This window comes from Crinia signifera, chromosome 1 (assembly GCF_055691185.1).
Source record: "Crinia signifera chromosome 1, ASM5569118v1, whole genome shotgun sequence".
Taxonomy (NCBI): Eukaryota; Metazoa; Chordata; class Amphibia; order Anura; family Myobatrachidae; genus Crinia; species Crinia signifera.
This window is the reverse complement of record NC_139217.1, coordinates 174,928,824-174,955,461: the sequence shown is the minus strand read 5'-3', so window position 1 is coordinate 174,955,461 and position 26,638 is coordinate 174,928,824.

The window sequence follows — 26,638 nt, the reverse complement described above, 5'->3', positions numbered from 1 at the left end:
CATTTGACGTACATTTACGTCATGGCCGGGATGTACTTCCCGACACATGGCATAAATGTACGTCATGACTTTAAACTGTCACTGCGTCTAGAGACGCAGTGACAGAGGGACGATGTCTGCTGTCCCTGACAGCAGACATGTCCCTGCATGCCCAGGGGGGGCTGCGATGCCGCCCCCCCGTCGGCGATCGCTGTGATTGGCTGTTCAGTGTGAACAGCCATTCACAGCGTTTTCCTGTGCTACCAGCGAATCAGACGCTAGGTAACACAGGTGTCAATCACCGCCGGGCGTCAGGGGGCATGAGGGGGTCATCGGTGACGACGACACCTCACCCCACCTGCCCCCAAGGCTGTGATTGGTCCGTGGGACCCACGGACCAATCACAGCCAAGGCGCGACATTTAAACTAACGGTGACTGCGCTGCAGACGCCATTCCGGTCTGGAATTGCGTGCAGAGCGGTCACCGTGCCTATCTGCCGTGATACTGACCTGATCCTTGCAAATACTTACCTGATCCTTGCAAATACCTTACCTGATCACCTGATCACTGCTTGTAGCGTGCTGGATGCTTCCTGGATCTGACTTCTTGTGACTTCCTGCTGCTGCTGCAGTGTGATAGAGAGATAGAGAGTGATAGATAGTGATAGATAGTGAGAGATAGAGAGATAGTGATAGAGAGTGCTATATTTTGTGTCTGCTACCCCCCCTTTTTGGGGCTGCAGGTTTTTTTTTTATATATATAACTGTCAGTGCTGCTGCTGCAGTGTCATAGAGTGATAGATAGTGATAGATAGTGATAGATAGTGAGAGATAGAGAGATAGAGAGATAGTGATAGAGAGTGCTATATTTTGTGTCTGCTACCCCCCCTTTTTGGGGCTGCAGGTTTTTTTTTTATATATATAACTGTCAGTGCTGCTGCTGCAGTGTCATAGAGTGATAGATAGTGATAGATAGTGAGAGATAGAGAGATAGAGAGATAGTGATAGAGAGTGCTATATTTTGTGTCTGCTACCCCCCCTTTTTGGGGCTGCAGGTTTTTTTTTTATATATATAACTGTCAGTGCTGCTGCTGCAGTGTCATAGAGTGATAGATAGTGAGAGATAGAGAGATAGATAGAGAGAGATAGATAGAGAGTGTTAATGGCGATTAAATATGACCAGAGAGACAATAAGTGAAAAGCGCAGGTTACGTAATAAGTCCGCAACCTGAGTACCCTTTATACCTAACTACGTGCGAACAAAACGTAGCGCAGCGTAGCGTACCTTTATTGTATATTATACACCAAGAACCGATACCTTAATAAGAGATCCCTTCGCAGTACTTTGTCTCTAATCTGCGAATATACCTTTAAGGACAGTGTCCGTAATATACCTTTATCGCTAAATGCGAATAACAGACACAAACCACAGTTTAGAAGTAAGGAGATAAGAACTCCGCAAAAAGGTTGTATTTAAGTCCCTAATGGACAAAAGGGGGTTACAGGAATAGAAAATACAGGTTTAACAGGTAATACAATAGACTAACAATAAAATACTATAATCAGGCTCTGCTAGGGGGAAGGAAACAGATACAAGACACAATCAGCCAACAATACAATAAGAATAAATACCGTTAATGCAACCGTTACCGTATCATCAAATATGCGAAGCGCAGTCCGGTCAGAGCTCGCTATCGTTCAGGGATGAACAATAGCCCGGTGGAAAGTCAGGGAAAGGTAGATGTGCCGAAGTGACTGTGACTGCTCTGGGTTGCCTATCTTATAGGGTCAGAAGGGGGAGGTCAAAGGCCATTTCCATTGGTCAGAGATCGTATGTCTGGTCCACTGTGATTGGGGGTAAGATGATACAACTGGTTTGACTAGGTGCAGGGGAGTGAACTTTAAGAGTCCTTTGTTTGATGGTTTCGGCGTCAGCAGTGATAAGAACCAGTTTCATCCAGATTCCTTTGTTACATACTTTCAACAGAAACTGTCTCTGGAATATGGATTATGTCCATAACTATCGGGCCGTATATATCATCTTCGCAATGACCGGAATACTGCGCATAATAAACGGAACGGAACGGTACTAAACATGATACAGACAGATGTATGCAGGGCTAACTAAGCTATGTGTGGCGTTCTAAACCTTTAACTACATTTTACTTAGTATCAGTATGTATTTATGAATTTATGTGTGATAGTATGGCTACTCTTCTGGTCCACTTTGTCACACATACTCGGGTATGGAAACTTTATTTGCACAACTCTGCGAACCAAAATGGCGGCCATACTATCCTAAAATGGCGTGTGTACAACTAGACTTCCACAGTCCACCCTTTAACAGTAAATATAAAACTGTTACAATACAAAACATTTTACACGACAATACAGAAATTCATAATCCTAACAAAGAAATTGGGATCTATGAAATAAACATATAAGGGGAGTAAACCATCTGCTCTTGGCCGATCCAGGATCACGGATAAACGATGGGCCGCATTTATCGAACAATCTACTCAGGGTCACGAAGGATAATGTACAGTTTTGGGATAAAAATAAAAACAGGGGTGGTTACAACATATACACGTTTTTCAGATATGGCATCCTTTGGTAGGTATTGTTTGTGACAACAGACCCTTGAACTCTTTTTTGTCTCTCTTTTTGGTATGCTTTTAAGTATGATGGTATTATCACTATCAAACATCCGGTCCTGGGTAATGTGTCAAGTTTATAGATTCTACCTTGACCTAAACTGGGACGGGTAACACACTCTCAGAACTCTGTATCGTCCGTCCAATGCCTGGCAGCAGTGCGGCGGCGGTAACGGATAGTGGGGGGGGGGGGGAGACAAGAATAGGACCCACAACAATAGAGAAAACTGAGAAAGGAAAAATTTTGTTAGTGATCCTTCCAACCTGTTACCAGTGGGGTGTGTCACAGTCCCTTTTGTAGCTTGTACAGGTTGCTTGACCTTAGCTGCTCTCCAGTCCTCCCGAAATGGTGCCTCTTAGCGATTTCTTTCTTTCGCCCTCGAGTGTAAGGACCTTTTGGTTTTCTGTTCCTTTGGCAGTAGGACAAACGTACCCGAATCTCTCTCTCTGCGACTTTGTTATTGAGGTAGTGCTGGTCAACAAGATCTGGGGTGGTCCTTTCCAAAGGTCTATCAAGCAACCTGTATATGGCAAAGCAGGGGAAACAACAACAACATCTCCTGGTTCATGGTTATGACAGTTCACAACAGGTGTCAACAAAGTCCTTTTGCTGCAGTTTTCCAGGTGTGGATACATCACTTGCATTTGTGGTCTAGGATCTCCTTGTGGGATTACCATAACCTGTGGCTGCCCGCCAAGCAATGTTTCGATGGGGACCAATGAGGTGGAGTTCTGAGAGTGATTCTACTACTACAAAAAGAGATTATGGGGTGTACCATCAGTCCCTGAAGGTTCACACATGACTTAAACCTTTCATATATATATTTGCATACTCAAGGGTGCTTCTGGGCTGCCATATCTATACACACAAACGTCAACATATATATATATATATATATATATATAAAAATAAATAAATAAATAACTAGAATGCTTCTAGAGTGGACTGTACAAAGCCAATTTTGTATTACCTGCAGAGGATCCTGCTGGAGGAGGGATGTGGAGATGGCTCTGTGGGAACAGCCGTTGCAGTTTCTTTCCCCCAGACAAGTAAGGCATGATCCTGTCGTCTTACCTGTCTGTGGGCACACTAGTAATTTCGGACTAATTTTTTCCACATACCTTCCCTGTCAAGACAAGTCAGGCCATGGGCTATCTCTGTCCTGACAGTTTGGCATGTTCTCAGAGTCACTGGTTTTCCTTGTCCATCTTTCTATTCCTGTCCACATCCCTTCGGCTTCCAGACTGCTTCTCCTGCAGGGGACACAAATCTTGTATTTCTATGTGAATATACTGACATTTACAGGGGGAACACAAACATTATCCGCAGAGCGCATTGCTCACCCAGCTGCCTTGCCAGCATGTTCATTATCAAGTGACACTGAATCCTCATCGAAGATGTGGGCTTTACACTTGATAACAGCCACTCTGTCCGGCAGTTGTGTGACTGTCAGAAATCTTTTAAACTTACAACGCTTGCGCCACTGGAGTGCCAGTTACTGAAACAAAAGATCTGAGGCGCCATAGGGCCTAAGATCTTCTGTATTACCCCAACAAACGTACTTGGAGTCGGCATGAATATTGGCTGTTTTTTCTCTCAGCCCGCAGTACTACTAATGAGACTGCTGTTGCTGAGTGAGACGTCCAATGGGTTCAGCCTCTACTATGCCTTTTCCATCTATTACGGTATAGCCAGTGTACAATTTTCCCCTCTCTGTGTTGTGGAAAGAAAAATGATTTTCCTCTTCCAATGGGTTGTTACCACCCTTTGGGGGCATGCTGCAAAGGTCTGATTCAAACATGTCATGCAATCATATTCGTCTCGGCTCCCCCTAAACTCCACCATTCCAGCAACCTCAGCACCACTCCACCCTTTGTGCCTTGGAGGGCACACCTGGTAGGAGTGTTGCTGGGATTACAATATTACCCGTTTTACTGGTAACATCAATGCAAGTTCCCATTTAGTGGACTTGGCTGATGAATATTTTTCACATGTTTAGGCAGAATTTTAGGAATGTCCAGACTATATGAGGAGCATAAACAGTTAAAACACACCCCAACACCACATTCTCAGTTTTGTTTACCAGTAGTGCTATGGCAACTACACTGTGTAGACAAGTATGAAGTGCTCAAATAATAGGGTTTAATTGTACACTGCAGTACGACATTGGTCAGGCTGGCATCACCAGGTTTCTTACGTCACTATATCTGTCGCCCCCTCAGCAGGTCTAATATTCTAAGTCACATGATCTCTTGTGTCAGTTTTACCCATGGCAAAAAGCTGTAATCAGGCCTGTTTCTTTTTCTTTACTATCCACATTTGTCTGTGAAGACATGGGTTTTGCGATTGTACCTATTTATATGTAAATGCGTTTTACAACCCTTTTCATTCTTTGTAGAAGGGGAATGCTTTGTGCATTACTTTGACTGCTTTTCACAAGATGGTGGCTGTGGTTGCCCTGGGTAACATTAGGAGCAATGCTTAAAGTTACTGGGACTTTGTTCAAGATTTACTGAAAAATATCTATATTGTGACTACTCGCTTTACGGGGTACCGCATATTCACAATTGTATTTCTCTGATGGGAGTGCGACAGATTCTTCGAACTATTTTTCTATGATTTGTGGGTTTCTGGAACAGAAGAGTAGGGGAAGGAAAAAAAATTGGAAAAAGAGAGAAAGAAAAACTCAAAAACTAGAAAATATTTATGACAGTAATGTGTACATTTATTTTCAACTGGAAATTTTTCTTTTACCTTTTTTTTTTTATGACACCAGGATTTAGCACTATGGGGGAATTGGCTCTCAACTATTTGGTTCTTACCCTGTTCAACTCCTGTTCTGATTTGTAAGCCCTCCCTTTCTTTCTGTTTCCCAGTGTGGTTGTGACTATGGGCTGTGTCTAGGGGTATTTAGTTAAAAGTTCTCTTTTGGGAACCTTGTTATTTCACTGGGTATTTTTCCAGCTCAACCTCAGATTTCAAATGGTGAAGCTGTACTTTGGGGCGCTATACTTTCTGTTTTTAACAGGGTTTCTATTGAAGCTATGGTTGCCATTGATCCTGTGTCCTTCCCATCTTTAGTTCAAAGGTAACTCGGTATTTGTGCTGTAGTTTTTAGCTACCTTAGATGGATTTGACTCTATAACAGTGGAATACAACATTAGCCTCTGAGGATTGTCCAGCATATCTCGCACTTCTTGTGTAAGATTTCTAGGAGTGTCCAGAAATACCCCATCAGGGGTGCAGTAGATGACACATCCCATTTTACATAGTAAATCTCTACCCAGGAGGTTAGTCGGGGCCGCTGCAGCCAACAGAAAAGATTGTTTGGTATGCAGAGGCCCGCTTGTAACATCTGCTGGTTTCGTCAGTGGGTAATGCTGTATTTTTCCTGTTACCCCAATTGCTGCTACTAATTGCTTGGCACAACCTAGACCAGGAGGGAATGTTGTTAACGGGTTTGATGCAAAAAAAACTTTATATTTAAACTATTCCACTTACCCATATCTGAGGCTCCTCCCTCAGATATTGTCTTATGTTACCTGGATGTGGGGTGTATGTGTGTCCTACTCCCTGTTTGCATATATGTGTCATGCTTAGGGCGGCGTTGGCTACTAGGTGGGGCTATGGCTATGTGTTGAGACCTACCTGTCTTCTCCCATTGTGTCTCCCAGTTACTTACATATGTGTTATGTTTCCTATGGTTACTTACCCTGCAATGTCTGGCTATGTGTCCTTTGTTTCCACATTTGAAACATACCATTTGGTTTTGTCTTTCTGTCATAAATCGTTTGTCCAGATCAACAGCAGTTTTCTTTAAAGTGTGTATTGACATCTGTCTGCAGTTGGGGTGAATGGTTTCTGTGTTGGTTCTCAGATTTTCCCTAAGACCTTGTATCAGCACAGAGACAATCCCTCCCTTAAGATGTATGTTGTCCCTGGGGCTGGGGATACCAGAGTGTTTTGGCAACGCCTGTAAAGCACGGTTGAAATATCCGATGGTGGACTCACCATCTTTCTGTGTGATGGTGAACCCTAGGGTATTTTCAACTGTCGCTGGGAAATATACACCCAATTGTATATTTATTAGGCGTATATTTTCCTGGTTGCCCTGTTCAGTTAAAATCTTATCGCCCTCCACACCACTGTCTCGAATGAACTTCTGGACATCTATGTGTGAAGGGAGGCAAGCTCTCAACATGTATCGCCAATCCTTATTGGTGGGCTCATCTGAATTTCCTCGCTCCCTTACAAATTTCTGACACTTTGCCAGATCTTTGCTGGGATCAGGGAAATTTTTGATGATTGAATGACGTTCCAATCGTGTCCATGTATTGTGCATGTCACTATCCTTTACAGGCATTACCTCATCCCCGTCTCCCCGTCCACAAGGAGGTTCCACTGTGTGCAGAGGGTGGATCTGTATCCCCCCTGCACCATTGGACAACATCCCAGGAGCAACTATCTCTGTGTTGTGTTGTGTGTACTTACCTGTGTCTCCAATCGTGTTCCTGGCATCAGCCATCTCCTCGACCAGAATGGCAGCAGCAGCTTGGGCTGTCTCAGCCTCTCTCTCCTTTCTGCTAGCTTCGCAAGGGATGGCTGATGTCAGGAATCTCCCTTGTGGATCGGTATCTTGCTTATAGGGGGTAAAAACAGCGTACAAGTTAGCAATGGATACATTATTACTCATGTCTTTCTTATGAGTCATTAACCCCTTCGGCACATATGGGGGTGGGGGAGCTGATTCTATTGTGGCAGCGGTTGCATTTTTATTGTGGCTGATTGCGTCTGGTATTGCCAGACCTCTGATTCCCCATTGTTCCTGTCCTTCCTTCTGCCACAATTTAAGAATATCTATATGCTTCACTCTCTCCTTACGACTGGAGAGTAGGCATATTTCATCTTTTACTGCCGATAAGATTTCTGGATCGAAGCTACCAACACTGGGAAATTCTAACTTGCTGCCTTGTGTCATTTTTCTCCATTTATTTTGGTAAACAACTGCGAGTTCACCGTGCTTCCTGCACATAATAAAAGCCGCCGATCCTTTTGGCCGGCTTGCTTCCTCCCTAACATGCACGTTATCACAGCGTGACCCGTTATTACCCATAATTACAGGAATAAACGTTCACAGCTTAATAGATACCGGTGGGTTATTTAAGTTGAGAGCTCCCCAACCACTCACTTCTCCACACAGTGGCACTATTCCGCAATCAAGCGTGAAGCCCACAATGCGAGGTAATGTACTCAATCACCAAGTCTTTCAACTAGCAGCGAACTTCTAGTCAACTTGCAAGGCGCGGCCTAATTTCTCCAGGGCACAACAAACTTGTTTTCCTGTGCCCCCAGAAACTGGATTTCTAAAGTAGCTAATCGGAAACAACTGGGTTCCGATGTATCTTCTTGTACCCTCCTAGCGGAATTTAGTTCCACTGAAGGGGCAGTTCCTATGTGTACGTCGGCACGTACACCCTGTCCTAACTGGACTGTCCTACACTGGACTACACTGCGCTTGAGTCGTGCCGTCACACACCCGTTCGCCTCAGTTATTTTTCACACTGGGCGCTAGTTACACCTTGGTCTTATGCTTATTTTTGAAATATTTCTGTACAGAAAATCTTCCCAGGCCGGTAGCTTTTCACTAGATACTTATGCAGGTATAAATCCCTTATAATACGCTATAGGAATCTATTAAAATAATGCTTGAGTTGCTTGCTTAAAAAAAAAATGAACTAAAAGAAAAACTTATTTTCTTTTATTAATCACCGCCCCATTCGCAGTATATTACTATACTGTTTAAATAAGGCTAGTGGTTTAATACTGTTCACCTTTGAGTTCCTATGTGTGCTGCATGTGCAGTACCAATGAACAGCCACGTGTGTACGTGCGCTGTTCACAGGCCGCCGATGAATCGGCCACCCACGTGTTCTATAGTGTATTTGCAAGGTTGCGCTCGGGTTTCGCTATACGCAGTAATTGCGCCTAAATGTGGAATAAATCCCTTAACTCCGTCCGAAAGTTACGTATCAAGATGCGAAATAAATCCCGCACTTAATCCGTAAATCACGTACAAAGATGCGAAACTTTCCCGATGTGGGCACGTGCGCGCGCACCTTGCGTAATACACAATAGACGCTTTTACGTTACTGCAAAAGGCCCAGGACTTGTCGCCACGTGGCGGAGTCCCTGGTTTTGCAGTAACTAACAATAAAAGTTATAGTTTTGCACAGAGGGGATCCTCTATGTACTATAATAAACACAGACTCCACGTGTGCGAACCTTATCGCACGTGGTACATATACTGTAATGAACACGCAACTCAAGACACTATACCCTGTTAAACTACTTGTGGCAGGCAGAAGTACAGTTTACTAAATACTTAATATATGCTTTAAACACGTGGTTTTCACTTATTGTACTCCGGGTTCAACGCTAGCACTTCCCAAACCCCGCACCGCCGCGGACCCGGCCTATCCAGCAATGGATAATACTTCCACCCTTTTGCTGGTATAGGTCGGGTCGCACGCCTGGTACTGAGTTCTGGAATGTGGAGCGGACGGACGATGCCCCCAATTGTTAATGGCGATTAAATATGACCAGAGAGACAATAAGTGAAAAGCGCAGGTTACGTAATAAGTCCGCAACCTGAGTACCCTTTATACCTAACTACGTGCGAACAAAACGTAGCGCAGCGTAGCGTACCTTTATTGTATATTATACACCAAGAACCGATACCTTAATAAGAGATCCCTTCACAGTACTTTGTCTCTAATCTGCGAATATACCTTTAAGGACAGTGTCCGTAATATACCTTTATCGCTAAATGCGAATAACAGACACAAACCACAGTTTAGAAGTAAGGAGATAAGAACTCCGCAAAAAGGTTGTATTTAAGTCCCTAATGGACAAAAGGGGGTTACAGGAATAGAAAATACAGGTTTAACAGGTAATACAATAGACTAACAATAAAATACTATAATCAGGCTCTGCTAGGGGGAAGGAAACAGATACAAGACACAATCAGCCAACAATACAATAAGAATAAATACCGTTAATGCAACCGTTACCGTATCATCAAATATGCGAAGCGCAGTCCGGTCAGAGCTCGCTATCGTTCAGGGATGAACTATAGCCCGGTGGAAAGTCAGGGAAAGGTAGATGTGCCGAAGTGACTGTGACTGCTCTGGGTTGCCTATCTTATAGGGTCAGAAGGGGGAGGTCAAAGGCCATTTCCATTGGTCAGAGATCGTATGTCTGGTCCACTGTGATTGGGGGTAAGATGATACAACTGGTTTGACTAGGTGCAGGGGAGTGAACTTTAAGAGTCCTTTGTTTGATGGTTTCGGCGTCAGCAGTGATAAGAACCAGTTTCATCCAGATTCCTTTGTTACATACTTTCAACAGAAACTGTCTCTGGAATATGGATTATGTCCATAACTATCGGGCCGTGTATATTGCGACATCTTCGCAATGACCGGAATACTGCGCATAAGGAACGGAACGGAACGGTACTAAACATGATACAGACAGAAGTATGCAGGGCTAACTAAGCTATGTGTGGCGTTCTAAACCTTTAACTACATTTTACTTAGTATCAGTATGTATTTATGAATTTATGTGTGATAGTATGGCTACTCTTCTGGTCCACTTTGTCACACATACTCGGGTATGGAAACTTTATTTGCGCAACTCTGCGAACCAAAATGGCGGCCATACTATCCAAAAATGGCGTGTGTACAACTAGACTTCCACAAGAGAGATAGATAGAGAGAGATAGTGACAGAGAGTGATAGAGAGTGCTATATTTTGTGTCTGCTACCCCCCCTTTTTTGCTGATCAGTATATCTGTGCTGATCAGCAACTTTTTGGGGGTGCAGGGTTTTTTTTTTATATATACCTGCCAGTTGCACTGTCAGTTGCACCAAAGGTTGTGCACCTGCTGCCCCTCACTGGTAATCAGTGTCGCATCACTGATCACCTTTTTTTTTTTTTGAGGGTGCTGTGGGGTCTTTTTTTAATTTTTTTTGATCAAATTTTTTTGATCAAATTCCTGTTGCCTTTGAGCGCTGTTCAGTGACGGACGTTACTGACCAACATCTGTGCTCAATTTTTGGCGCAGGACCTTTTTTTTTTTTTTTTCCTGCACTACATACACACTACACACTACATACTACATTGAAATAAAGTTTGTACCCCCCCTACACTATACACGTGTTGAAACATTTCACTACCAGAAACACAAAAATAAAAATGGCATCCCAAATGTCATCCCAAATGTCATCCCAAATGTCATCCCAAATGTCATCCCAGTCATCCAGAAGAATGTATTCAGCGAAGGAGGCATATGCCATGCTTGCCTCTGACTCTGACACAGCCAGTGATGCAAGCGGGGAATTTGAAGGATTCATCTTAAGCTCCTCTTCCTCCTCTAGTGATGAGGGACCCCCTCAAAGACGCCCCCGTAGAGCAGCTGAGACCCCCCCCCCAATAATTGATCTCGTATGGACCCCACCACCAGACAATTTTGAGCCCCAGGTTCCTGAGTTTTTGGCCATCCCAGGAATCCAATTTGATTCCACAGGTCTCAGAGAAATTGACTTTTTCAAATTATTTTTCTCTGATGATTTTATAAATTTAATGGTGGACCAAACTAATTTATATGCCCAGCAGTTTATTGCTCAAAACCCCACGTCATCATTTGCTAGGTGGACCCCTGTAGATGCAGTAGAGATGATGACGTTTTGGGGTCTGGTGTTTCATATGGGCATAGTAAAAAAGCCAGAAATTAGGCAATATTGGAGTACAGATGTTCTGTACAGCACCCCACTTTACCGTATGGCCATGACCCGGAATCGTTTTGAGTTAATCCTTAAATTTTTGCATTACAACGATAATGCACAGTGCCCACCCAGAGATGATCCCACCTTTGACCGGCTATTCAAAGTCAGGCCGGTCATTGATCACTTCAGTGCCAAATTTGAAGAGATGTACATCCCAGATAAATTCATTTGCATAGACGAGTCCCTTATACATTTTAAAGGAAGGGTTAAATTCCGCCAGTACCTTCCCAGTAAGAGGGCAAGGTATGGCATAAAAATGTATAAGCTGTGTGAAAGCACCTCAGGGTACACCCACAGGTTTAGGGTATATGAAGGGAAGGATTCAAGAATTGAACCGCCAGAATGCCCCCCCTCCCTCGTAGGTGTTAGTGGAAAAATTGTCTGGGATTTAGTGCACCCCTTCCTGGATAAAGGTTATCACCTCTATGTGGATAACTTTTACACCAGCATCCCCCTGTTTAAGGCCCTTGGTTCAAGAGGTACAGCAGCTTGCGGTACTGTGCGCAAGAACCAAAGAGGCCTCCCAAAAACGCACATTGCCCAAGTAATGAGAAGGGGTGAAAGCAGGGGAATATGCACCGAAAATATGTTGTTGGTCAAATATAAGGACAAGAGGGATGTCCTTATACTGACAACAATTCACGGAGACAGTACCACCTCCGTCCCTGTACGAGGTACCAGTACCCACACCTCAAAACCTAATTGTATCCTGGATTACAATAGGTACATGGGCGGAGTGGATCTTTCAGATCAGGTACTGAAGCCGTACAGTGCCCTGCGGAAAACAAAAATCTGGTACAAGAAGCTGGCCGTGTATATCATCCAGATGGCACTGTATAACGCTTACGTGCTATTCCGTTCTACCAGCCAGAGGGGGACATTTATGCACTTTCAAGAGGAAGTCATAAAGGGCCTAATATTTGGGAACCAGCAGGCAGAGGGCCCCAGTACTTCTAGTACTGGCCCCCGTATTGTACCAGGGCAGCATTTTCCTGATGAAATCCCCTCCACTGGAAAAAAGGGCAGGACACAAAAAAGGTGCAAAGTTTGCTATAAAAAGGGAATAAGAAAGCAAACTATTTTCCAGTGTGACACTTGCCCCGACAAACCCGGCCTATGTATAAAGGAGTGTTTTAAAATATACCACACATCTATGGATTTTTAGGTTCATCATTTCACCGTGCTTCGGGGGTCTTGCTAATGCCACATAGCACCCACCATTCATTCCACCAGAATCTGAGCCGCAAAATCCAAAAATCACTCCTTCCCTTCTGAGTCCTGCCATGCACCCAACTGGTATTTTTTGGTCACATGTGAGGCATTGCCGTACTCGGGAGAAATTGGGGCACAGATTTTGGGGTGCTTTTTCTCCTTCATACCTTCTGAAAATGAAAAATTTTGAGCCAGAACTGCATTTTTGTGTAAAAAAATGTAATTTTTCATTTTCACTGCCCAGTTGTATCAAAATTGGTGAAACCCCTGGGGGTTTGGAATGTACACTATACCCCTAGATGAATTCCCTGAGGGGTGTAGTTTGCAAAATGGGGTCACTTGTGGGGGGGGGTTCCACTGTATTGGTGCTTCGGGGGTCTTGCTAATGCGACATAGCACCCACCAAAATTCCACCAGAATCTGAGCTGCAAAATCCAAATATCACTCCTTCCCTTCTGAGTCCTGCCATTTTTTGGTCACACATGAAGCATTGCCGTACTCGGGAGAAATTGGGTCACAGATTTTGGGGTGCTTTTTCTCCTTCATAATTTATGAAAATGAAAAATTTTGAGCCAGAACTGCATTTTTGTGTAAAAAAATGTAATTTTTCATTTTCACTGCCCAGTTGTATCAAAATTGGTGAAACCCCTGGGGGTTTGAAATGTACACTATACCCCTAGATGAATTCCCTGAGGGGTGTAGTTTGCAAAATGGGGTCACTTGTGGGGGGGTTCCACTGTATTGGTGCTTCGGGGGTCTTGCTAATGCGACATAGCACCCACCAAAATTCCACCAGAATCTGAGCTGCAAAATCCAAATATCACTCCTTCCCTTCTGAGTCCTGCCATTTTTTGGTCACACATGAAGCATTGCCGTACTCGGGAGAAATTGGGGCACAGATTTTGGGGTGCTTTTTCTCCTTCATACCTTCTGAAAATGAAAAATTTTGAGCCAGAACTGCATTTTTGTGTAAAAAATGTAATTTTTCAGTTGCACAGCCCAGTTGTATCAAAATTGGTGAAACCCCTGGGGGTTTGAAATGTACACTATACCCCTAGATGAATTCCCTGAGGGGTGTAGTTTGCAAAATGGGGTCACTTGTGGGGGGTTCCACTGTATTGGTGCTTGGGGGGTCTTGCTAATGCGACATAGCACCCACCAAAATTCCACCAGAATCTGAGCTGCAAAATCCAAAAATCACTCCTTCCCTTCTGAGTCCTGCCATGCACCCAAATGGTATTTTTTGGTCACATGTGAGGCATTGCCGTACTCGGGAGAAATTGGGGCACAGATTTTGGGGTGCTTTTTCTCCTTCATACCTTCTGAAAATGAAAAATTTGGAGCCAGAACTGCATTTTTGTGTAAAAAAATGTAATTTTTCATTTTCACTGCCCAGTTGTATCAAAACTGGTGAAACCCCTGGGGGTTTGAAATGTACACTATACTCCTAGATGAATTCCCTGAGGGGTGTAGTTTGCAAAATGGGGTCACTTGTGGGGGGGTTCCACTGTATTGGTGCTTGGGGGGTCTTGCTAATGCGACATAGCACCCACCAAAATTCCACCAGAATCTGAGCTGCAAAATCCAAAAATCACTCCTTCCCTTCTGAGTCCTGCCATGCACCCAAATGGTATTTTTTGGTCACATGTGAGGCATTGCCGTACTCGGGAGAAATTGGGGCACAGATTTTGGGGTGCTTTTTCTCCTTCATACCTTCTGAAAATGAAAAATTTTGAGCCAGAACTGCATTTTTGTGTAAAAAAATGTAATTTTTCATTTTCACTGCCCAGTTGTATCAAAATTGGTGAAACCCCTGGTGGTTTGAAATGTACACTATACCCCTAGATGAATTCCCTGAGGGGTGTAGTTTGCAAAATGGGGTCACTTGTGGGGGGGTTCCACTGTATTGGTGCTTTGGGGGTCTTGCTAATGCGACATAGCACCCACCAACATTCCACCACCAAAAATCACTCCTTCCCTTCTGAGTCCTGCCATGCACCCAACTGGTATTTTTTGGTCACATATGAGGCATTGCCATACTCGGGAGAAATTGGGGCACAGATTTTGGGGTGCTTTTTCTCCTTCATACCTTATGAAAATGAAAAATTTTGAGCCAGAACTGCATTTTTTTGTAAAAAAATGTAATTTTTCATTTTCACTGCCCAGTTGTATCAAAATTGGTGAAACCCCTGGGGGTTTGAAATGTACACTATACCCCTAGATGAATTCCCTGAGGGGTGTAGTTTGCAAAATGGGGTCACTTGTGGGGGGGTTCCACTGTATTGGTGCTTTGGGGGTCTTGCTAATGCGACATAGCACCCACCAACATTCCACCAGAATCTGTGCTGCAAAATCCAAATATCACTCCTTCCCTTCTGAGTCCTGCCATGCACCCAACTGGTATTTTTTGGTCACATGTGAGGCATTGCCATACTCGGGAGAAATTGGGGCACAGATTTTGGGGTGCTATGTCACCTTCATTCCTTGTGAAAATGAAAAATTTTGAGCCAGAACTGCATTTTTGTGTAAAAAATGTAATTTTTCATTTGCACAGCCCAGTTGTATCAAAATTGGTGAAACCCCTGGGGGTTTGAAATGTACACTATACCCCTAGATGAATTCCCTGAGGGGTGTAGTTTGCAAAATGGGGTCACTTGTGGGGGGGTGCCACTGTATTGGTGCTTCGGGGGTCTTGCTAATGCGACATAGCACCCACCAACATTCCACCAGAATCTGAGCTGCAAAATCCAAAAATCACTCCTTCCCTTCTGAGTCCTGCCATGCACCCAACTGGTATTTTTTGGTCACATATGAGGCATTGCCATACTCGGGAGAAATTGGGGCACAGATTTTGGGGTGCTTTGTCTCCTTCATTCCTTGTGAAAATGACACATTTGGAGCCAGAACTGCATTTTTGTGTAAAAAAATTAATTTTTCATTTTCACTGCCCAGTTGTACCACAATTGGTGAAACCCATGGGGGTTTGAAATGTACACTATACCCCTAGATGAATTCCCTGAGGGGTGTAGTTTGCAAAATGGGGTCACTTGTGGGGGGGTTCCTAACTTTTAGCATCTTATGGTGCCTAGAAACCTACATGGTGCCTAAAAAATAATCTCATAAAAAGGAGGCTCCAAAATCAAGTAGGTGCTCCTTCTATTATGAAGCCTGTGGTTTGGTCAACGTGCACACTAGGGCCACATATAGGATATTTATGAAAACAAAAGAATTGGGGGAATCAATTTTTAGTCACATTTCTCTAGTAAAATGTACTGTGTTCCTTAGAAAAATGTATTAAAATTGTTTTAATTCCTGTGAAACACCTAAAGGGTTAACAAACTTCCAAAATGCTGTTTTGAATACTGTGAGGGGTGCAGTTTTTGAAATGGCATCATTTATGGGGGTGTCTCACATACAAGTCCCTCAAAGTCACATCAGAACTGAACTGGTCCCTAAAAAAATCAGTGTTTGAAATTTTCTTGAAAATTTGAAAATTTGCTATTCATATTGTAAGCCTCCTAGTGTCCAAAAAAATTAAAAAGAAGTTGAAATAATGATGGAAACATAAAGTAGACATATGGTCTATGTTAGTTATTAACTATTTTGAGTGGTATGATTATTTGTCTCACAAGCAGAAAATTTAACATTTTGCAAATTGCTAAATTTTCCATTTTTTCCCGACATTTTGGTATTTTTCACAAAAAAACACAGACTGTATCGACGAAAATTTACCACTAACTTGAAGTACAATGTGTCACGAAAAAACAATCTCAAAATCACTGGGATAAGTAAAAGCAAAAAAAAGTTATCCCCACTTAAGTGATACATGTCAGATTTGAAAAAAAGGGCTCTGTCAGGAAGGCAAAAACATGCTGTGTCAGGAAGGGGTTAAATGTTTTAATTTATATGACAGTATTACCCAATTTCTGTTTTATTTATTTTGGCACACTCCACACATATATGGAGAATCTTCATGTTTAAGAAAGATAGGAGTCTGCAACCAATATAGAAAAGAAACCTTATGGGACTTGACTTACCTTATCTACTGTACTTTGTGTTAAACACATTAACACATAAAGATACCTTGAGACACTGACTCACAGAAGAAATTCATGTGAGTCAGGGTATGACTCAGTCTTGTTCTCCGCTGGGGGAAAGGTCACACATTTTATTTGAGCACTTAAAAGATCACAATCCCTTTGAGTTTACACTCACTTTTATTATTGTGAGTGGGGTATGCCAACTTATTATTAACAACATTAGCTTTCTCTTTGGTCTATGAGCATTTTGTCATATAATTCTTTTGTGACTTTATTACACATTGTATAAATTCATGTCTTGTGTATACTACGGCGATCATCTGCTCAACTGAAAAGCAAATTCCTAATAATTACACCTCCAACATCATGAGGAACATATTGTATATATTTCTCATGAGTTATTTTTATCACCTATGATTGTTCCATTGTTTGTTTTCTTTTTTTTTTGTAAGTTATTTAGGTTATGTATTTTTATCATCATATTGTCAGATGATGAAATAGGAACTTTTATGAGACAGATTAGACCAGATCAGTTTTGTAACTCCCAGCACATATAAACAATATACCATAGTTACATCCATGATGATTGCCTGTACTTTAAATCTAATCTTAACAGCATTGTAGGGCCTGTACAAATCAATTTATGAGGCTTCAACCCACCAATTCATATAATTTAAAAAAAAAAAATCATAACTTAACCTTCCTGCGGTCCTGCACAGTCGTTCCATAATGAATAACTGTCAGCACTCTGATTGGTGGATAGTTTCAGCCAGGATCAGACTGGCCATCTTGCATTCCTAGTAAATGCCAGAATAGCCGATGAATAGATGGGCCTGGTCTGATGTGGATGGGTGTGGTATAATTACCCGACAGTCGGGATTCCGACAGTCATTACTCAGACGTCGGAATCCCGACTGCACAGCGTGGGGAGCGCAATGAAGCCCCTTGCGGGCTCGCTGCGCTCGCCACGCTGCGGGCACGGTGGCGAGCTGCGCTCGCCACCTATTTTATTCTCCCTCTATGGTGGTCGTGGACCCCCACGAGGGAGCAGTCGGGATTCCGATGTCGGAGTATTGACTGTCGGAATCCCGACTGTCGGGGAGCCGTCCGGCACCCGATGTGGATTTGATGTACTGGCAGGAAGTTATGCAAGACTGAGAGACGGTGCCAGACTAGCCATGTCCCAATCAAGACTTGCCGAAGGCAGCCAATAGGGAATGGCTGCAATGGTGGCTCCTTAATGCATACTGGCCTGCGAGTTCCAATTTGGGAGTTACCGGACAGCTCCATTCTACTCATATTTAGTATTCAAAAATACAATATTTAAACTCACTTGGGACATGCTACAACATCAAGATCAGGAACTGAATAAATGCCATTGATGATGGGTATAACTATTGTGCATTGGTGCATGGGGCGTAGAAGCGTATGGGTGGGAGGAGGGGGACTGGGCCCAGGTTATACTGTCATGCATAATTTGTGCTGGAAGCACTGCAATGTGACATCATGTAAACTAGGTCACTATGGTTCAGAAGATGCACCAGAAAACGATAATGGGGCATAACATGAATAACTGCTGTGGAGAGATGTCACACTAGAAGCAGTGGGACAGGGGCACCTTCAACAAGTTGTGATTGGGCCTACACTGCAGTAATTGCACACAGAAGGTGCAGCAACCCCTCAGTAATACACACATGTACAGTTATATTTTATCATTACCATACTTGGGGCCAGATGCAATAAGCTTCAAAAGTGATAAAATGGAGAGTGATAAACGTCCAGCCTATCAGCTCCTGTCTGACATTTTTCAAACACAGTCTGTGACATGGCAGGTCGTAGCTGATTGGCTGGCTGTTTATCACTCTCCATTTTATTACTTTTGAAGCTTAGTGCATCTGGCCCTTAGTCATTTAGAGGTGGTGATGTTACATTATTGTGCTCCTTAGATAAAATGAGTCACACTATCAATGCTTTTATTCATTCTATACACATTAATTGTACCCTTATTGGATTGTTAGCCTCACAGATGGACATGCACTGGACTAATTAGGATCTACCTAAAACCATTCACTTTATAATCTTATTCTAACTGCTAACTATATTTTAGGGACTGTTCCCACTGGATACATACAGATGACCAGCGGTGGCATCCCAACAGAGGTCAAGTAAGTATACTTACCCTACTTTCTAGCAATCGAACCCCCCCCTCGTAGCCTGACCCTAACCCTCCCCACTAGTGCCTAAATCAAATCCCCCACCTGCAGCCCAAAGCCTAATACACAAGGGGCAACTTCAGCCTTGTACTGAGCGATGTAGTTTAACACAGATCGCTCAGCACACATAGCTGACATACATGCAATGCACCAGTGATGTATGTTGAGCGATCTGTGCTGACCAGAGATCTAACTAGATCTTGACTACATGGCCAAACCCTAACACCTCCCCCTACAGCTGAACCCTAACTGACCTTCTCTGGTCGCATGCAAGCATTGCTGCATCCCGGCAGTCTATATTTCGGCGCTGTCATCCTAATTAAAATCAGAATCCTGGCGACATTCTCCTGGAAGCAGGGGGTGCTAAAAGGGATCACAGCAGGGAGGCATGATAGAAGCCCATAGGCCAATCTGAAGATGAATTTGCCACGGCATTCGGACCCCGAAATCTATCGCACTCTGAGCTTGATGCGTATGCAGAAGTTTGGCCGCATTTTATACTTTGTTCTATCTCACCCAATATCTCTCAGGGAGAACCTACTCCCTTTTGATTCTATAATAACAAAAATATTTTTGTACACATATATAACTATTGGTCCTGTGTTTTACATGCTGTATGTGACCAATTAATGCTGACATTAAAACACATTCTACAATAATTTCACCACACCATATTCACTTGCCTTGTCATAGTCTTTGTTGCCAACTGTTTGAGAAGAGTGCCCCCTTGTGTGATTTGTTTCTTTCTGCATCAGTAAATTTGTTTCCCAGTAAAGAACAATACATATTTTCCACAAACAAGTTGAAATATGTGTTACCATCACTGCCATAGATGCCCAAAATATCACCAAAATTAAAGTTGACACTTGATTTATCATCATCCGCATCTCAGGATGAGGATGTGATAAAATTGGACGGATTTGCAATGCGATAATTGATTACATTGCACAGCAAGTGTGGTCTGGAAAGGCACTTAATGGAAAGCTACATATAAAATAAAGGACTGTGAGTGACAGCCGCTGTTAAAGATACCTTCTAACACGCCACACAATACATACCTCCCAACAGTCCCGATTTTATCGGGACAGTCCCGATTGTCAGGGCCTGTCCCGCTGTCCCACCCGCGGGCGGCAGTGTCCCGCGGTGTGGGGGGGCTGTTGGGAGTCCCCCCTGTCAGCTGCTAAGCAGCGGGGAATAAATGCTGTGCGCATGCGCACAGCGTCTATTCCCGCAGCCAGGGGGCTGGGGGCATGGCTAGAGGCTCACAGAGCCTCTGGGTCATGCCCCCATAGAGGCAAAATGAGTCGCGAGTATAGGCCATGCCCCAAATTAGGCCACGCCCCCTTTGGCCCCCTTTGTCGCGCAGCAGTGCGGTCCCGACTGGTGAGCTTCAAAAGTTGGGAGGTATGCACAATAACAACACATGTCACTCTACAATAAATTTACCTATGAGATCCTGGTATTAGAAAAAATATAACTGCCAAGAAGAGTTCATAGGCAGATATATCACTATACACGCATGTATGCTATACAAGCAATGAAGCAATTCATTGATAAACATAGCACACTTGATAAACAATTAGAACAGTGGCCCTTATTCTGATCGGTGCGGCCGGATCCGAATATGCGGCCAGGACCGTGCGTGCGAAACCCCGCCTTCCATACGGATCGCCAACTCCGTCCGTACGCGGTAAGAAGCTGGCCGAATGGACCGCACGCGTATTTTTCATGGAATACGCCTACTCCATCTCAGGGAAACTCCCCCATCATTCGATGGTCGCAGACCATCGAATGCAGGACCGAGTGGTCCACCAGCTCCCGCAACCTCAGACCACACGGACATTTTTCCGTGCAAAAGCAGGGATCTGGGCGGGCAGCTGACATCCGGCGATGTCATATGTCCGCCCCCTACACGTGCGTCACGGCCGCATTACCATACGTACGCCCAGCGTTTGCATGGGAACGCCCATGAAACGCGGGGCGTATGCATATGGTAATGAGCCCAAATAGCCCTTCACGCCCCTCTCCACCCCCTGTTCGGAGTGTTCACATTTCATGCGGGATTTGGCCGTACGCCCCGCTCGCACATACGCAGAGACGCCTCTGCACATGCGCAGACACAAAACATCGGCGGCGCGAACGCACGCGGATATTACCGCACCAACCAGAATAAGGGCCAGTGAGACAACAATTAAATAATAAAAATCTAACAGATATTCTGTATTACCGGTGCGCAATAATAATCATCATATCGACAGGTCAACACAAGGCAGGGGATATTAGTCTGATACAAACCAGACATTGAATCTATAGCTATATACATATAATACATGATATAGCTTTCCCAAAGATTATTCCTTGCCTGTTGAATGATAGACTATTATTAATATATATTAAAATCGGCAGCTCATCATCAAAATAAAATTATGCAATAAGAAGCAAAAACACCAATTGAAGACATCAGGGACTGAAATATACACTATAAGAGCATACTACGCTAAGGAGTTCCATTAAAGAAGTGCATTGTAGCTTTACAAAGAACCAGATAAGACCTAATATTGCAACTGTTGCAAATAAAGTTGGCACACAGCCTGAAAAATGAAATAAGGTCATAAACACAGTGCAACAATATATATAATTTATATTGCAACAGATTGCCACAGAGTGCAGAAGGAAAAATAAACAGGCACTTCTGTTACCGTGTTTCCCCAATAATGACACTGTCTTCTTTATTTTTTTTTTGGGGGGTTGGACAAAAAACCCATAAGGCTTATTTTTTTTAAACTGTACCATTCCTGCTCCTGCTCCCCATCATGCTCCCCATTCCTGCTTTTACCGAATCCACATTATGCCCCTCAGTCCTGCCCCTCACCTTATACTTTCAGCACAACTCCCACAATACCTTCCGTGTTTTTCAGCCTTTCCGCCGCTGCTGTCACTCTGCTCCCACCTGTGTACCGTACAGACGCCCCTTGGATGATGCACGTACGGTGACGCCATGCGCAATGCATCCCTGGGACCAGGAGGCTTCAGCGATACCAGGGCTGCTACCGTACTACAGCAGCAACCATTTCTCCATTTCATGCAGGGCGATGATGAGGGGAATAGTGGGGGCGGAGCTGGGGGCATTGTACCGGTAGTTTAGCACAGGAAAAATTGGGATTTCGGTAGGGCTTTTTTTCGGGGTAGAGCTTATTTTGGACCGTTGTCCAGAAATAAGGGTAGGGCTTATTTTCGGGGTAGGTCTTATTATCGGGGAAACATGCCAAAAACATGCCAAAATTAGAACAGAATATAAAAGCTCACACTACGTTACATTAAAAGAAAACCAAAAATAAGAGCAAGGCAACATTGGTACAGTGAGTCATTTATTTCCCCAATAAGGGTCCCATATGGAATTAGATAATTTGAATGTACAGTATAAATTCTGGGATAATAATCAATGACTCATGAAAACATCCAATAAGCACACAACACATGAACACATGGGGTGACATTCTATGGGATGAGATAATCTGACTTTGGTGATTTTTTTTGCAAAAACGGCCGAAATCGCATTTTTTTTCCATTTTCGCATATTTAATGAGCTGCGAAAATGTGAAAAAAGTGCGATTTTGGCCAACAAGTTGGACACACTGGAAATGCGATGGCTGCTTTTCGCAGCACATCGCATCCAGATGTTTTCACATTAAAAAGTATACAAATCGCATATTTAATGGTATGCGATTTGTATAAATTGTGTCTATAATTCGCCCAAAAATCAGACCAGGTTCTGATGGGCGAATTAGCCAGAACCCTGCACAGATCGCAATGATCTGTGCAGGGTTCTGGTGTAAACAAAAGTTTAAACAGTTAAAACAAAATAAAAACCAGCGCGGGGTCCCCCGCCAGAGCATAACCAGCCCTGCGCTCATTGAGCCGGTGCTGGTGACATAAAATCAGGGTCCCCGACAAATAGGGGTCCCCTTGATTTAATGAAACCAGCACCAGGCTCAAGGTCCGGCGCTGGTTCCCGAAATACGGGGGACAAAATGACTAGGGGTCCCCCGTATTTTAAGAACCAGCACCAGACCCAACCAGCCAGCAGGGAAATGCCACAGCCGGGGGACACTTATTATATAAGGTCCCGCGGCCAAAGCATTATCCCCCTGGCTGGTCAGCATGGGCAGGGGTCCTGGGGAAGTGGGGACCCCCCAATGAAGGGCCCCCCCCCTCCAGGACTTACCAGCCCATGCTGAAAGTCCGGGGCTGTCCCCGATGCGCCTGGGCGGTGGGCATCGGGCTGATGCAAAGTGTAAAAAATAGAATAAAAACTATTGTTTTCTACTGTAGAACTATGAGTCCCAGCAAGCCTACCCTGCATGCTGGGACTTGGAGAACCACAAGTCCCAGCATGCGAGGCATTAAAGGGCCCGCTGGCACTTGTAGTTCTACAGTACTAAAAATAGTTAAATAAAACACACTGACACCCTGAAAAATAAAAGTTTAATACATACATAACACACACATACTGATACTTACCTACCTTTAGCCCGTAGGTCGGTCCCTGGATCCTGGGTCCGGGGCTCCAGGACAGAAGAGTCCGGTTCCGGGGCCTTGGTCCTGGTTCCGGGGCTGGTCCGGGGTCCTGGACTCCAGGGCTGATGTCTCCGGGGTCCAGGATCCGAAGTAGGAAGGAAGGAAATCCTACTCACCTGGTCCCCGGCGACGACCTCGGCATCTTCTCCGGCAGACGCGCTGCTCCCGGCTGATACCCGCTCACGGACTGGAGAGGCGCAGAGATGTTCATCTTCCGCGCCTTTCCTCCAAATGATTCTATTGGCCGCCTAGCAGCCAATCAGGACTAAAGAAATCGCACCAAATCGCACCTATTCGCACTATTTGGCCCGTTTTTCGCATCTCATTAAATATGAGAAAAACGGGCCAATCTTGCGATTTTCAAAAGTGCGATGTGGTGCGATATAAAAACATGCGCATTTATCTCACTCCATAGAATGTCACCCATGGTATCATCTTTTTAATCACAATTTCTTTACTTTTTTTCACATACTTTTTTTCTTAAAATAAATTGTTTTAAATAAAACTAATACAAGGTAAATTTTAGAGATATATATTCAGTCAGTTGGACTACCTATAACACAGACGTCCTGAGAGTGCACCCACAAGAATTTCTCTATCTTTCTCTTTTTCTTTCTATAAAAGCCATTCCAGTGGTCAGAATCCTGATAGTAACTACTTGGGTAAGTGTTAGGCAGTAAGAGGTGGGTTAGGCTGCATGAGGGTTAGGCTGCAGAAGGGGATGGTTAAGGTTAGGCTGCGGAAGGGGATGGTTAGGGTTAGGCTGCTGAAGGGGATGCTAAGGGTTAGGCTGGGCAGGCCTGGCAACAGGGTGGGGTCAAGGGGTACAAGTGTGACGGGCCCCGGCAAACTGAAGGGCCCCAGAGCCCAACCGTGGCCCGTCTCCATCTGTAAGCTGTATTAGCTTTCACCCCTGCAGCCCGTCTACTGTGTGTGCCACCTGACTTTTGTGGACTCACCGCTGTCCGCTGAATCTCAGCGCCCCCTTAACGCACAGCACGGGTACACTGCAGCGGGAGCAGTCCGCGAGGGGGAGGGGGGGTTACAGGTTCTTTTCCCCCTGCCCCCCTCAGGTTAGGATTGCTGAATGGCTGCAGGCGGCGCGGTCTGCACACAGACACACACAGGACTCGAGATGCAGCACCCGACGCGTGGCAGCCGCTCAGCAATCCTAACCTGAGTCGGCTGTCTGCAGGGGGACAACAACCTGTAGCCACCCTCCCCCCTTGCGGAATGCTCCCGCTGCACTGTCCCCCTGTTGTGCGGTCACCGCGGCGCTGACTGCTATCAGGCACTACTGTATGTGCAGGGGCACGCCACGCAGGTGTAATACGTTGTAATCTTTTTCCTTAACCTTCTCTTACACCTGGTTACCTTCTCTTTCTTTTAGGTTCCCGTTCTTCTACTGCGGTGTCTTCTCCCTCTACAGGTAAGTACCATCCATTGTAGGTTCAATACAAGGTTTATTTAGTGTAGCAAACAGGTAACAGGGTAACTGAACACAATGACAAGCTTGTGCCTTAACAGGTTAAATCATGACAATATACCATACATTGTACCAATTGACATCACTTTACAATTACATATTACCGTATTAGGTACTATTCCTTTTCTTAAACAGGTTACTTAAACTATCACAACGACTTTATAGCTTAATTACACACTAGTAACACTACAATTCCAACAGACTCTTGTAACAAATGAATTATGCACCGAAACCCTGATATATGTCACATTTCGATTATAGTCCCCATGTGCATTGGGTTACCTTAGTCGAACTAAATTGCTCAGGTGCCTGTACTGCCAGAAGTCTTATCCTAACTTATACTAAAACAACGGTAGTCCGTATCTATTCTAATTCCTTGAACTATGCTGTAGTTCGCACCCCCTCTGTGAACGCTATGTCCAACGAGCTAAATAAGCCTTGCTGTCACTGGTGGGTGTTTGGTGTCCCCTTTTCTGCTGTCAGATAGAATCTGTTCTATTCACTAGGGGGCATTCTTTTCCCAGTGCTGTCCTGACATACAGTGTAGGGGCTGGATGATCTTCCTTGCCTGGCTTAGCCGCTTTGACACTATGCTGTCCCTGTCGGTTGAACTTGAGCCGCTCTCTATCTCTGGCTATGTCCCTGCAGTAGTCACTCTCCCTTCATCTGTAACTATACTGGCTGAGTCTCAATGGGCGTCCCCTGGCTGAGGTTGGAGCCGGGTTTAGCCCTCTTCTGCTCTGATGCCAGTTAAGGCTGTTTTCTGGGGCGTGAATTAGGGGTATGGAACGAGGTGGGGTGGCCGGGAGGACCACCCTGCTTTCCTACTCAACTGTGCTGTGTGAAGGCCTGTGGGCGTCCCCTGGCTGAGATTGGAGCCGGGTTTAGCCCTCTTCTGTTCTCTATACTGTGTGGGGCGTTTCGGGGGCGTGCCTCAGTGTCCAGCTAGTAGAGGAAGGTGTGTCGATGGGGGCGCAGTCAAGCACTCACCACTCCCCAGCTGTGTCAGCGCCGGGTCTAGCCTTCTCTTGGCCTCTATGCGGTGTGGGCGTTTCGGGGGTGTGCCTCGGTGTCCAGCTGGTAGAGGAAGGTGTGTCGATGGGGGCGCGGTCAAGCACTCACCACTCCCCGGCTGGGTCTCAGCTGTGTCAGCGCCGTCGGAGACTGAGTCCTGCGTCTCCTTCCTTCTTTCCTCCCCCGTCGCCGCCCCCTGGTGACGCAGCTCCCACTGGCGTCGGCGGCTGCACGCGTCTTCACTTCTCACTCTGCTGCCGCCTCTCCGAACACTTCACCGGGACTCCGTCAGATGAAGCCCCGGAGTCTGTCTGCGCCGGCCTGGACTCTCTACACCTCCGGTAAGTATATCCCCACTCTCTCCCGTTCTCCGCTGCGCAGCCTTACTCTGCTGTCCTGTCTGCCGCGGCTGCTTAACCGGCTTTCAACGGCCACCGTCCTATTTATCTCCCCCTCCTCGCGGTCATCCCAGGGGTGCTGTAGGCACGTTCTCCTGGGGGCTCGAGCGGTCCAACTTTATCAGTCCCCATGTCTTCCATAACAACGGGTCCCTCCTTGTGAGTGACAGGGTCCCTTCAACGGGGGCTGCGGTGTAGTACACTGTACATTTAGCTATGC